Here is a 13,834-nt window from a genome sequence, read left to right on the forward strand (position 1 = left end):
AATTTCTCTCCCTCCTATCTCCACCTTATCAGTGTGCTGTTGAGGTCAAAGGGAATGCCTTTTTTCACATCCCCCTCCTGCCTTCCCCAAATCAACTTAGCATTCTTGCTTCAGTCTCTTTTAAGACGCTGCAATATTTAAGGTGAGCTGAAGAGATCTTTCATTTTGAGTTTTGTCATCTTATTTTGGAAGGATTGTGGAGTGTGTTTGACCCTTTCCCATCTCCACATAGCAGCTTTATTTCCTACAACTACTCTACAAATAAATTTGTTTTCCAGCAGTAGGTTCTCAAGAAATGTTTGTGGTTTGATCATTATGGATTCCAGCTTGCATTTTCCTGTGCATTGTACCGTTTCCCACACATTGACCCCACAGACGTTCTCCAGTCAACGCCAAGCCTCTTCTTTGGAGTGCGATTTAGGATGTAAACTCCCTTTGCCTTTGGAGATTAGCCCCCTTGAGCTCTGGGTTAGTCAGGGTTTAAATCCTGGCTCTGTTACTTGCTAACTGGGTACCTTGAGCAAGTATATTACATTCTCTGTGTCTTAGTTTCTGTAGTGGTAAAATGGGAATAAAAATAGTACCTCCTATGTCATCTCATAGAGTGGAAGTGAGGATTAAATAAAATAATCTAGATGCGGCTCTTAGCAGTATCTGGCACATAGTAAGTGCTTAATATGTTGACCATTGTTTAGGTAATTCCGACTGCTGTCTTATTCCCTCAATATTTAGGTCCATAATTTGTACTTGTACTTTGTCTTGTATTTGTATTTTCAATGTTTTACTTTTATTCTCTCTGATTATGGAATGGATTTTAAAAATTTAAAATGTAATACATGCATATGGTAAAAAAATAAGCTGGACAAAAAAAGATAAATATTGTAGGATTCCACTTGTATGAACTATCTAGAATAAGCAAATTCATAGAGACAGAAAGTGGATTAAAGTGGTATAAGATCAAAATACAATGAAAAGTTAGTTTCCTTCCCATGTCAAACCCTAGTTTTACTTTTTAGAAGCAAATGCAGTAAGTTTTTTTGTGGGGGGTAGGTTTCCTTTGGTATTTTTTTTCTGTTAATACATAGCAATTCCAGTAAGATTCTTGACAGCACAGGTCTTATGGTTTTTCTTATATCTCTTCCTTCCATCTTCCCCTGCTCCCTACCTGTCCCTTAGTACCACTCCCCACCACATCATGCATGTTATACGGCTTTGCGTATAGTAGTCCCGATGTTTGGCAACAGTTGCAAAGTTGTTACGAAATCTTGCCCTTGTTCCTCTCTGGATGGACTCAAACTCCTTTACTGAATGAGCTGAGTTTGCTCTTGTCAATCCCTTGCTTTTGTATATGCATTTTGTAAACTTTTTAAGAGCTTAGAGTCTGAGTGGTAGGCGTTCCTTGGAGCATCTCAGAGATTCAGAAGCCTAATGTTCCCCTCTGGAATTGCCCAGCTGGGAAGGCTCTGACTGTTCTTCCATCCCTAGGGGTAAGGTTGGGGGTGGGGGGGGCCCAATGCAGCACCAGTGGGGCAGCAGGGCCCTGGCAGTGGTTGATCCTATAACTAAGGCCTTCTCTCCAAACCTCATGATTGTTTGCAACCTGACATGCAATTGCTTTCAACTGATCAGGCAATGTAACAGGAAAAAAGTAATGAAAAAAGAAAAAAAATAGTTACCCCAGATTCTACTGTGCAAACATACCTTTAAATGTGACTTTCCTATTCTTGTTTATATACCTCATCTTCTGCCATTTTAGTCATTGTATCCATGCCATCTGCACACTTCTTATGATGTTTTTTGGTTTCTTCATTCTGTTAACCTTCAGAATCCAAGAGGAAGGGCAAAAAAAACATAGTTTCCAGTCATTCTTAACATTGTTTGGTGCTTATTGATAACATGAGACCTTAAAGGAACCCTCCAGTTATGACCTGACCCATAGCCACATAGAGAAGTTAAGTGACTTGTCCAGGGTTGTTGTTGGACTTCCTGAGTATCGTGCTCTTTCTGCCAGCCACCCACACCCCCTGGCAGTGGGGCCCTGTTACTTTTGTCAGGCTTTCCAGCTAAGCCCAAAGTGTTGTGGACAACAGCGGGAAGGGGATCCACACCATCAGAGGAATCGGGGGTAACCTGCTTTGAAGGCTCAGAGGTCAAAGCTTGGAAATGAAGTCTGCATCCTTGCTGGCTGCCACGAACATGATCATTTCCCTTACTGCGACAGATGGAAGGATAACATGTTCACTGCTCTTCTAATGGTTTAATTTTCAGGAATTGAAAAAAAACAGTAAAATGTTTGTATTTCTAAAGCAGTCAATTCCTGTTACCTCTGCTTATGGAAAGGAACCTTAGGGTGGATTAGTTAATAACCTCTCTTTGCCACTGGCACTGTTGTGTGATGGAGAGTTGTTCTCACTCCACCCCCCTTTCCACCATAGGAGAACCAACTTTTCTAATTATTTGGATTAAATTGATAATAACAATTAACTTGCCCTTAGTTGGTAGGAATGTAAAATAGTACAGCTGCTGTGGAAAACAGTTTGGGGGCTCCTCAAAAAGTTAAACATAGAATTACTATATGGCCTGGCAATTCCACTGTTAGGTATATACCCCAAAGAATTGAAAGAAGGGACTTGAACGGATGTTTGTATGCCAATGTTCATAGCAGCCTCAAATGTCCATTAACAGGTGAACTGATAAACAAAATCTGGTATATCCATACAATGGAATACTATTCAGCCATTAAAAAAGAAAATATTATGTTAAGAGAAATAAGCTGGACACAAAAAGATAAATATTATAGTATTCCACTTACATTAAATATCTAGAATAAGCAAATTCATAGAGACAGAAAGTGGATTAGAGGTTACCAGGAGCTGCAGGGAAAGGAAGAGGGGAGTTATTGCTTAATGAGTACAGAGTTTCTGTTCTGGCTGAGGAAAAAGTTTTAGTAATGGAAGGTGGTGATAGTAGCATGGCCTTCTACAAGTAATTTCACTGAGTTGTACATGTTAAAATGGCAAATTTTATGTTATATTTATTTCACCACAAAAAAGTTAGCTAACAAAAAAGTTAGCTTCCCTTTCCCAAGTGCACAGCAGCTGGTGACTGGGAAAGCAGCTGGTGACCATCAAGTCCCATGGATAGCAGTGGAAAACAACTGAGGACTTAAATTTCTCCCACATAAACTTCTCTCAGATGATTTGAGATTATTAGCGTAACACCACATTATCTGATTTTTTCCCTTTAGTTTATAATCCATGGTGAAAGCAGTAAATGACCCTTCAGTTTTTAGCCCTAGTATTACTAGAAATAGGATGGAGAATAATCATATTTTATATTTGAGTGGTGCTTTAGAATTCCAAGTGCTTTTTTAGATATCATTTTATTTGAAATAGTATCTATATGAGGAACTGAAAGCATAGGTAGTGGTATCCCCATTTTAGGGTAGAGGGAACAGGCTCAGAGGTTTGTCCAAGAACATGGCAGAGCCTGAACTAAAATATTGGGCCCTTGAGTGTTTGTGTGGTGTTCTCTCTGCTCTGCTCTTTGGGAACAGGTTGCAGTAGGAGACCCTTCTCTAGCAGCTTCTTCTGCAGGACGGGATGCCATGCCTCTCCAGTGAGTCTGAGTGTGATGGACTAGACCTCGATGTGAGTCCTGGTCTCAGGGACCTTTATCATCCCACATCTGGAACTGCAGGGAGGGGCTCCTTTGCTGTTCCCACCCTGGGGCTCTGGCATATCTGGAGTTGATGGTCCTAAAATGTACAAGAGCCTAGAGCCAGGTTCTCATTTCTGCTTTCCCCTAGGTCGCTCCAGAGGCCCAGTTTGAACCTCAGCTGTCATTTGGTAGCCTCAGCTTTGCTTCTTGTTAGTGTTTGTCCTGAACCAAAATTCTTCTGTCACTGTCCAAAAGTTAGGCCTTTGGACCCTTGTTTTTGCTTGTGTTTGTGTTGTGGTTTTGTTTTTATTTAAATAAGGGAAATAGGTATAGGTTTTAGATAAATTCACAGATAATCATTTGTGGGATTTTCTTTTTTTAACCAGAAATGGAAAGTAAACATTCAAAAAGGGTTTAGACACATTCATTATCTGCAGAATCCTGCATGGCTATTTGATGCCATGGCTTTCAATGAGGTGTCATCTTAGAGGTAGCCGGCCCTCCTGGGGCGATGCCTTGGCAGCTGAGTTTGTCATCAGACCAGGGTGGCAATTCTAATTTCCTGTGGAGGAGACCAAGGCATGTGTGGTGCCCACGTATATTTTTAGGTTAATATCATGAAAGACGCATTTGACTTTTGTCTGTTCATTCTTTTTTTTTTTTTTTTTTTCTCATTAAACTTTGTTTTAATAGGTCTCAAAATTCTGTGACAGATTTTTGGTCATTGTTTCCATTTAAAAAGTACTGATTTTAAAAACTAATAACTTAAAAGTGCCACACAAAAACAAATGGTCCACAAAACATTCCTTTCCTTCTGAAAGTTTTAGGATGCATTGTTATCATTAACCAGTCTTTTACTATTAACTTAAATGGCCAATGGAGACAAGGAGTTCTGAGACCATTCTTCCACCACTGATTAAGACTGGGGTGGCAGGTGTTATAGGTAATATTCATTTAGCCTTCTGAGCTTTCTGGGCAAAACGACCAATAGCAAAACGATCCAGAGGAGGATAGTCAGAGAAGCTCTCAATACACACGGCTTGCCAGAAACCATATCAACAATGGCAGCATCATCAGATTTCAGAAATTTGGGGCCGTCTTCCAGCTTCTTAAATTTGGGGCCATCTTCCAGCTTCTTATCAGACCGACGATCAATCTTCTCCTTCAGCTCAGCAAACTTGGAAGCACTGTGAGCTGAGTGACAATCCAGCACAGGTGCATAGCCAGCACTGAGTTGGCCTGGATGGTTCAGGATAATCACCTGAGCAGTGAAGCCAGCTGCTGCCATTGGTGGATCATTTCTGCTGTCACCAGCCACACTGCCATGACGAACATCTTTTACAGACACGTTCTTGACATTGAAGCCCACAGTGTCCCCAGGAAGAGCTCCACTCAAAGCTTCATGGTGCATCTCAACAGACCTGACTTTAGTTGTAACACTGACTGGAGCAAAGGTGACCAGCATGCCCGGTTTGAGAACACCAGTCTCCACTCGGCCCACAGGGATGGTATCAATACCACCAATTTTGTAGATATCCTGAAGAGGCAGACACAAGGGTTTGTCAGTTGGATGAGTGGGTGGCAGGATGCAATCCAGAGCTTCAAGCAGCGTGGTTCCATTGGCACTGCCATCCTTATGGGTGACTTTCCATCCCTTGAACCAAGGCATGTTAGCACTTGGCTCCAGCATGTTGTCACCATTCCAACCAGAAATTGGCACAAATGCTACTGTGTCAGGGTTGTAGCCAATTTTCTTAATGTAGGTGCTGACTTCCTTAACGATTTCCTCGTATCTCTTCTGGCTGTAGGGTGGCTCAGTGGAATCCATTTTGTTAACACCAACAATTAGTTGTTTCACACCCAGTGTGTAAGCCAGAAGGGCATGCTCACGGATCTGCCCATTCTTGGAGATACCAGCTTCAAATTCACCAACACCAGCAGCAACAGTCAGGACAGCACAATCAGCCTGAGATGTCCTGTAATCATGTTTTTAATAAAGTCTCTGTGTCCTGGGGCATCAATGATGGTCACATAGTACTTGCTGGTCTCAAATTTCCACAGGGAGATATCAATGGTGATACCACACTCACGTTCAGCTTTCAGTTTATCCAAGACATAGGCATACTTGAAGAACCCCTTTCCCATCTCAGTAGCCTCCTTCTCAAATTTTTCAGTGGTTCTTTTGTCGAGTCCACCACATTTGTAGATCAGGTGGCCAGTAGTGGTGGATTTGCCCAAATCTACGTGTCCAATAACTACAATGTTGATATGAGTCTTTTCCTTTCCCATTTTGGCTTAAGAATCAGCGATGGTTTTCACGACACCTGTGTTCTGATGGCAGCCCTGTTGCAAAAAAGGTCTCTCTTCATTCTTTAATGCTCCTTTTTGGATTGATTGCTGGTGGAACAGCACCCAAACTGTTAATGCATGAAGCTTCCCTGTCTTTTCCTTCTCCTTCTTCATGAAGAGAATTTTCACTTTGCTGCTACTGGCACTTGTGAGATTTTGTGATGTGAACTCTTATGTGAACTCTTTCTGGCAGAATATTTTTTTTGAAAGGAATTTTGAACCAAGAAGATGGGAGCTTTTTTATTTAAGGACAGTGGATGGGAGGAAAAAGGGGGATTAAAAAAAGTGTTGCTGTGGACCATTATAAGCCCTCTGGGTACTTGATAAGTAAAGAATAAGAATAAGTAAAAAATAAGTAAAGAATCTGACTAATTTTGATTTACTTTAGGATGCTGTCTTTTTATTATTACTATTATTAATCCTCCCAATTTGAACTGCCTTGTGATTCTAATATGTGAGTTCATGGCCTTTTATGTATGACTCTAGGTTGTACGGACTCTGGATTTGGCCGTTTTTAGGTTCTTCATAAGCTTTTGGGTGCCTGATTTGATATTTATATATTAGAGGAGAGGCTTGGGAGGTGGGAAGGTCACTGAAAATGACCTTCCAAGAAAAGTAAGGGAAAAAGGAGATATTCCTGCTCAGGGAAAAAGGAGATATTCTAAAACTTTCCTCACATGGAGGCTCATGGAGGGCAGGAAATAAGGCATGCAGCATTTACTAGTAAGTTGTGGTTTTCCAGTTTGCTAATGCTGCCATTATGTGAAATACCAGAAATTGGCTTTTATAAAGGGGGTTTATTTGGTTACAAAGTTACAGTCCTAAGGCCATGGAAGTGTCCAAACTAAGGCATCAACAATAGGCTACCTTCACTGAAGAACAGCCGATGTCCTCCGGAAAACCTCTGTTAGGTGGGAAAGCAGGTCGCTGGCATCTGCTCTGGGGTTCTGGTTTCAAAATGGCTTTCTCCCAGGACGTTTCTCTCTAAGCCTCTGGGGGTCTTCTCTTAATTTATCCTGCGGCAAACTCTGGTCTTCATCTCTTAGCTAAACGTCCTTCTGTCTGCATCTCCAAGCATGTCTAAGCATCAGTGTCAGCAAAAGTCTGCTTTCAAAGACTGTCTCCAAAATGTCTCTGTCAGCTGCAGCACTGAGCTCCTTCTGTCTAGGCTCTTATAGTGCTCCAGTAAACTAATCAAGACCCATGCTGAATGGGAGGGGCAACACCTCCATGGAAATAATCTAATCAAAGGTATTACCCACAATTGGGTGGGTCACATCTCCATGGAAACAACCTAATCCAAAGATTCCAACCTAATCAACACTAATACGTCTTCTGCCTCTACAAGATTGCATTAAAGAACATAGCGTTTTGGGGGATATAATACATCCAAACTGGCACATGTGGCTATGCCCATTATGCCTACCTTTCCAGGCATGAAGGAAGGAAGAAACAGACTGGTTTCCCCCTGGGAACTGAGGTATGCCACTTGAGAATCTGCATGTGGTTTGAATTTGCCTGACCGTGGTAATATCCTCAACTCTGTTTCCTGGGGAAAAGGATTTGTAGAGGAGTCTTTGGAACCAGACTGGGAAGATGCTGGCACAGGTCTCGTCTTACCTATCCTACTGGGTACAGAGGTGGGAGGAAGGAACTAGAAAAGACATCCATAGCATAGACTGGAAGACAGTGAGTCAGACAAAGCTTGTCTTCCCCTGAGGATGTCCTTGAGGTTGGTGCCTCTCTGCTCTTCAATAGAGAAGTTGAGCAGTGATTCACAGGAAACTTTAATCTATGTTTTTTAGCTTTTGGGGGCTATTAAGGACTTGTGGGTCAAAATGGCAACTCCCAGTGTTTATCCCTTTCTGGTTGGGACTTCCTTGCCTTGCAAGGTGATGAAATGAAGTGGTATCTTTGGTGGGTTGTGCTGCTTCTTCCCCTACCCTCAAATCCTTTCTTTTTGTGATGCCCTGGATGAAGTACAGGTCAACAGAGCATAGACCATTTGCACTGTGCATGGGTTATGATTCTCAACTAATTTAATCATCCAACAGGTCCTGGTGAAAAATTGATGTGCCTACCATTGTGTTAGATGCTGTACGAAATGGGAAAATGGGTTCTTTCCATGCTCAAGAGCCCTGCTTAACACATCTCAAACAATTTGAACACTCTGACACAATGTGGAATAGCATGCCAAGGGGTACATGAGGGGGAGAAGGCAGAATTGACTGGAAGGCTTTAATGAAGGAGTTAGGCTGTCCTAGTTTGCTAATGCTGCAGAATGCAAAACACCAGCGATGGATTGGCTTTTATAAAACGGGGGTTTATTTCACTACACAGTTACAGTCTTAAGGCCACAAAGTGTCCAAGGCAACACATCAGCAATCAGGTACCTTCACCAGAGGATGGCCAATGGCGTCCGGAAAACCTCTGTTAGCTGGGAAGGCAGCCGGCGTCTGCTCCAAAGCTCTGGCCTCAAAACGGCTTTCTCCCAGGACGTTCCTCTCTAGCAAGCTTGCTCCTCTTCAAAACATCACTCCCAGCTGCACTCCCTCAGTTCCCTCTCTCTGAGTCAGCTCATTTATATAGCTCCACTGATCAAGGCCCACCCCAAATGGGCGGGACCACGCCTCCATGGGAACATCTCATTGAAATCATCACCGACAGCTGGGTGGGGCACACTCCAAGCAAATCCAACCATCACCAAAACGTCTGCCCCACACAAGACCACAAAGATAATGGCATTTGGGGGACACAATACATTCAAACCGGCACATTCCACCTCGTGGCACCCAAAATGACATTATCTTTCCAAATACACAAAATACATTCATTTCATCACAGTATCACAAAAACTTAAATCATTTCAGTAACAAAAGTTAAGTACAAAATCCCATCAAAATCAATTGTAGGCATGGCCAGTCCTAAGGCATAATTTTTCTTTAGCTGTGGATCTGTGAACTTAGAACAAGTTATGTGCTCCCAATATACAAAGGACAGACATTCATAGGATAAACATTTCCATTGCCATAAGGAGAAACAGTAAGGAAAACAAGGTTAACAGGACCAAAACAGTTCCTAAAACCTGCAGGACAAACTCCATTAGATTTCAAAGTCTGAGAGTCATTAACAGAACAACGTTGCATCCTTGGAGCTTGAGAGAGCAGGAGCCTAACCCTTCCCAAGGGCCTTTTTGGCAGCTGTTTCCTCTCTAAATGCTTGGGTGAGTGCTCCAACATATCCACACATTGGGGAGACCACTTTCTCGGCCCCACCCTCCTCAAACCTCGGGGCAGCTCCCGGATTCCCTTCCATCTCCGGGGCACACGCTCAACCCCTTCAGAACAGTGTGGTGGCAGCCAGGCTCTCCCCAATTCCCTGGAAATGTGCTCCAACCTCTTTGGGACCTGAGGTAGCAAAACTCTTCCAGAGCATCGAGGTGGAATGCCCACCCTCAACCTCTGGGGCAAACTCACCCTTTCCATGCATGTGGGCTGCTCCACTCTCCCAGCCCGAGACCTCCTGACTCCAGACCTCAACCTCCATGGTTCTGTCTTTGAAGAGATTTTTCCTTCAGTTTGTTCCTTGTCTGTCTCCTCCAGTCCAGACTGGCAATGGCTCCATCTATAAAGATCTCGCAAAAATTCTGTTGGCTTTGCATGAAGCACGCAGGGGTCAAAGCCATCAGACAATAGGACTTTCCACAAATCCTTTCTGCTTAACTCCTTTTCCAATCTTGGCTTGTACTGAAATGGCGGCTGGGTTCCATGTTTGGTTACATCCTCACGTTGGGCTGTAGCTTCTGGGATTCCACCCCCTGGAAGCTCGTAATTTTCCAAGCGATCAGCTTCTGGTCTCTTTGAACCCAAGAGTTCAGTTCTAAGTTTATCTTTTTCCGCTCGCATTTTACTATAAGCTGCAAGGAGAAGCCAGGGTACGTCCTCCACATGTAGTCTGGAGATCTCCTCAGCTAAGTATTCCAGGTTGTTGCTTTCAAATTCTTCCTTCCATCTGACACCAGGACTCAATTTTGCCAAATTCTCTGCCACTTTAAAACAAGGATCACCTTTCTTCCAATTCACAACACCACATTGATCATCTCTGTTCAAGGCCTTGCCAGAAGTATCTTTAGAGTCCATGTTTCCACAAACAGTCTCTTTAAAGCAGTTTTGGCCTTTTCTATCAAGCTCCTCACAACTCTTCCAGAAACTCCCCATTATCCATTTAAAAAGCCGTTCCAACATGTTTGGTATTTGCAAACTCAGCAGCAAAAGCACCCCACTTCTCCGGTACCAAAATCTGTCCTAGTTTGCTAATGCTGCAGAATGCAAAACACCAGCGATGGATTGGCTTTTATAAAACGAGGGTTTATTTCACTACACAGTTACAGTCTTAAGGCCACAAAGTGTCCAAGGCAACACATCAGCAATCGGGTACCTTCACCAGAGGATGGCCAATGGCGTCCGGAAAACCTCTGTTAGCTGGGAAGGCAGCCGGCGTCTGCTCCAAAGCTCTGGCCTCAAAACGGCTTTCTCCCAGGACGTTCCTCTCTAGCAAGCTTGCTCCTCTTCAAAACATCACTCCCAGCTGCACTCCCTCAGTTCCCTCTCTTTGAGTCAGCTCATTTATATAGCTCCACTAATCAAGGCCCACCCCGAATGGGTGGGGCCACGCCTCCATGGGAACATCTCATTGAAATCATCACTGACAGCTAGGTGGGGCACACTCCAAGCAAATCCAGCCATCACCAAAACGTCTGCCCCACACAAGACCACAAAGATAATGGCATTTGGGGGACACAGTACATTCAAACCGGCAAATAGGCCTAAAAGAATGGGTGGGATTCAGGGAGAGTTGGCAGTATGGTAGGTAAGCCATAGCCAAGATTTTCCAGGGAAGGGTGACTGCCCTAACTTAGACAGAACCAAGTGTCTTTCACCACTGGGCCTCTGGTCCCTGGGTTTAGAGGACAGGAAGTCATGGACTTCTACATGGAGTCCCCATGTAGAAGCAGCTTCTCTCTTAAGTGGGCTGTAGAGCACAGTGTAATGTAGTGTTGCAGGCTCTGAGCCAGGTAGATTTGGCTTTGAGCAAGGTCCCCAACCTCTAAGCCCATTTTGTAATGAGCATTAAATGAAATTATTTATGTAAGCCCTTAGTATAATACCTAGCAGAAAATAAGTGCTCAAAAAAAGGCAGCTTTTTCTTTTTCTAAAAAAATATTACCTCCAAGAGCAGCAGCTTCTTTGGTAGCAGCAGAAATAAGGCAGTCGCACAAGTGTGTCACCTGCTGTTTCCGTTACTATTGACTTGGAGAAGCCACCCTAAATGAGTCATTTTATTATGCTCACAGAGTCTTTGGATCAGGATTTGGAAAGGGCACGATAGGAGTGGTTTATCTCTGTTTCCCAATGTCTGAGGCCTCAGCTGGGAAGACTTGAAAGCTGAGGGTGACTCCACAGATAGAGAAACAGTCATCTGAAAGCTTGTTCACGCACATGTCTGGTGCCTGGGCTAGGATGACTTGAAGACTAGGACTGCTGTTGGAGGTGCCCACGTGCAACCTCTCTGTGTCGCTTGACTGCCTTGTCGCATGGCTGTCTCAGGGCTGTTGGCCTTTTTACGCAGTGGCCCAAAGCTTCAAGCACTAGTGTTCCACTGAGCGAGGGGAAACCTGCATCAGCTTTTCTGATCTAGCTTGGAAGTCATGTCGTGTCAAGATTCAAGGGGAAGGGACATAGACCTACCTCTCCATGGGCAGAGTGTCAAGCTCACAGTGTATAAGATGGGAGATGTTGTGCCATTTTGGAAAACAGAATCATCTTTGCCTGCTCAGAGAACATGGGTGGGACCTCAGGGGTCCAAGGTCTTGGGGAGCCTGTGCAGCAGTATCACATCATGTCCACCTGCAAAAAAAAGAAGTAAAGATGGTTTTGTGCTCCCTCTTTTTAAAAATTATTTTCATCTAGTTTGTGGCTGGGGGTCTAAGAGACATGACAGGAATCTGGCAGCTTTGCTTAGTCAATTTAAGTTTGAAGGGAGAAATATTCAGGGAGGGGGGAGGGTGTTTGAAGAGCTGTTCTTTAATAAGGAAAGTGGCTGCACAAAAGCTCTGCTTTTGGCTTTCTGTTTCCTGCTGGTGACATCTGTGTCTGGGTGAGCTCAGGGCTGGCACCCCAGCTGTGTTATCTGGGTTTAATTTACAGAAGATGGCAATGGCTGTAGGTATTCAAGTTGACCTCTTTTGAACTAGTCATATTTTGGGATGTTTGAGGGAGTGAGGTGAGGTTTCCTGAAAACACATGCTGGTGGTTTGGCCTGGGAGATGGTACTTATTTTCAGTTTTAATCACAAGAAGCTTGGCCGTAAGAAAATCTTTATGTGGCAGCATGGGAAGGGGGTGCAGCATCCAAGGAAGAGATGAAAGTGAAGTTCCCATGGAAAGCTGGGACTGGTTAAAGTGGTCATTTTCAAGGCTGATTAATGTGCTATGACTACTTGAGGTCAGCCATTTTTAGTCTAAAATATGTAAGCTCCCTGTCATTTCCCCTTCTACTCTCTATCACAACACGGCAGCAGAAACCCACACTTCACACTATTGAATCATATGGTGAACACAGGGGCAATGATGAAGAAAGCTGGTACTTCCAGTTGGTTTTGAGGTACTGGTTTAGACATAAACATCAGATTTTCACTTGGTCCTGTGGCACATGTCATGAGATGGCCAGCCAAAGTTAGGAATGGCCGGGAGCCCTGGACACCCTTGAGGTTTGAACTAAGACTTCCGTATCACCATCTTGGTAACTAACTAGCCTGTCTGAACACTGTGCTTAAAAGTCCAGGTGCCTGTCTGAGGCATTAGCCAGCCTGAGAAGCTTATCTTTCAGCCTGTCTCCTTTGACCTCATTCCCTGAGCTCCTTGCTGCACACCCTTAGCTGACATCACAAGGTGCAGTGCACTGATATCTGGGGCTTGCCAGTTGGTCCCAGATGAATGCAGGGCTGAGCTGCTTTAGCATAGGGTATCTGGTCTGAGCATGCCAAAACTATGGGGCTGCATCTGGTTTAGGTAGTGATATATGAGCTGGGGGTACAACTGGCAGGAAATAATGGAACCGTATTCCTGGGTGTGTGGGAAGGCTGGAGGGGAATGGGAAACTCCAGTCCCTATTGGGAGGGAAAAGTGAATGGGTGGATATTGGCCCAGAGGTAGGGGGAGTGGGACCACTAGAAAACTCTGTCCTCACTAAATGCCTTTTTCTTCTCCTAAGTCTGATGACATAAGATACCCAGCTGGAGCAATGCCAGAAATATCCCAGAATGTGTTGACCACTCTTCTCTCTGTACATGTAATTAATTACTACATCCCCCTTTTCAGTACCTTAGTTCATCTGTTCACCACCTTCCCCTGAATAATTGTTGTGGATTACTTATTGTGTCCTATGCTACTTCAGTGAGTTTGCCACACTGCAACCATGTTGTTTTGCTAAAATATAAATCTGCTCATACTGCTTTCCTGCTTAAAAACGACCTATCCTAGATGTTAGTTGTGTTTTAGAGGCTTTAGCTGGGGCGGGGATTTTGCAAACCTCAGTCCCTTTCCACCCATGGTGGTAGTACCTGTTTCCTAGAGAGCAGTGGGGATGGTGCCGTTGTTCTGGGTGGGTCCTCGTGGTCCCGATCATCTCTCTCCGCAGGCAGGCCTGGCACCTTAAGAGTGGACTTCCTGAGACGTGACCTTCTGGGAAGGGGCTGATCTTTGTGCTTTGGGATTCCATTCAGTGCACCCTGAGCATTTTAATAGCACCAAGCTTGTCTGGTAGGG

At 44.0% G+C, this 13,834-nt stretch overlaps 1 protein-coding gene across 4 annotated transcripts in view; it reads left to right on the forward strand.

Moving 5' to 3' along the window:
* Positions 1-13,834, forward strand: part of MAP3K9 (mitogen-activated protein kinase kinase kinase 9) — a 121,431-nt gene that overhangs the window by 20,432 nt on the left and 87,165 nt on the right. The gene's annotated exons all lie outside the window — the stretch shown is intronic.

Source organism: Choloepus didactylus, chromosome 4 (assembly GCF_015220235.1).
Source record: "Choloepus didactylus isolate mChoDid1 chromosome 4, mChoDid1.pri, whole genome shotgun sequence".
In the NCBI taxonomy this organism is placed as follows: Eukaryota; Metazoa; Chordata; class Mammalia; order Pilosa; family Megalonychidae; genus Choloepus; species Choloepus didactylus.